Source organism: Ischnura elegans, chromosome 4 (assembly GCF_921293095.1).
Source record: "Ischnura elegans chromosome 4, ioIscEleg1.1, whole genome shotgun sequence".
In the NCBI taxonomy this organism is placed as follows: Eukaryota; Metazoa; Arthropoda; class Insecta; order Odonata; family Coenagrionidae; genus Ischnura; species Ischnura elegans.
In genome coordinates this window covers 27,817,215-27,818,114 of record NC_060249.1, presented here as the reverse complement: position 1 = coordinate 27,818,114, position 900 = coordinate 27,817,215, and the positions used below count along the sequence as shown (strand labels likewise).

Here is a 900-nt window from a genome sequence, read left to right as displayed (position 1 = left end):
CACTCCTTTACAAACCGCGCTCTTTCCTACCATAGTAGAAACTCTTAAGGTCAATAAGTTTACTTTCAATGTATGGTTATTTATTTAAATTTATTGTTTGATTGTGTTTGTACTTTTTAAGTTTGTTATACTGTGCCGCTATAAAATGGTAAACTATGCTGTATGTGGAGAATTTGATAAATAAATAAACGGCAGGATAACCGCCCATAGGAAATTGGCAGATCGATGGATATCGAAGATATAGAAGTCTTGACCAGGAATCGATATGTTTCCGGGCGATGATAAGCACCGGCCGCCCCGAATGCGCCTGGGAAACGTGTCGTGCGTGTAGACATGCTGTATCTACGAAAAGTGAAAGCGTCCTCGGTGGAGCGCTCCGCCCTGTGTAACCGGCGGCTGCCCCAAAAATAACCTCCCTGTCCGCCATTTCGCTCCGCGTATCAAACCAGTGCGAGGCCATATTGTTGGAATTTATTAGTTGTATTAAGCGTATCGCAAATGATTAGATATTGAAAAGTGCGAAATTTTAAAACACCCCCCAATCGTAATCCCCTCCGCAGCGTGAAAAAATTTAGGCACCGGCGAGATTCGAACTCACGATCTCCTGTTTACTAGACAGGCGCTTTAGCCAACTAAGCCACGGCGCCGTTGAAGTATGAGCGAACGAGTTGCCAACTAAATCGTGTTATATATAAGCGAATACGTTGCGAGCTTAGGTTTGTGCGTTATCATGATTGCGCGATGAGCGCTTCGTCGCTCTTGAGATGAGAGTTGCTACGGACCAGCAATACTCCATCATAAGCATTTTCAAGCCTGCCATGCATCAAATACTAACCCCCGCTGCAAGATTCGGTATTTTATACATGCCTATGTGGTCTGTGTATTTATTTTTCATGTGCC

The 900-nt window shown here is 44.0% G+C and overlaps 1 non-coding gene across 1 annotated transcript; it reads right to left on the bottom strand.

Moving 5' to 3' along the window:
- Positions 1 to 573: 573 nt before the first annotated feature.
- Trnat-agu lies at positions 574 to 647 on the bottom strand. Its single transcript has one exon. It is a non-coding gene; the product is annotated as a tRNA-Thr (tRNA).
- Positions 648 to 900: the final 253 nt, after the last annotated feature.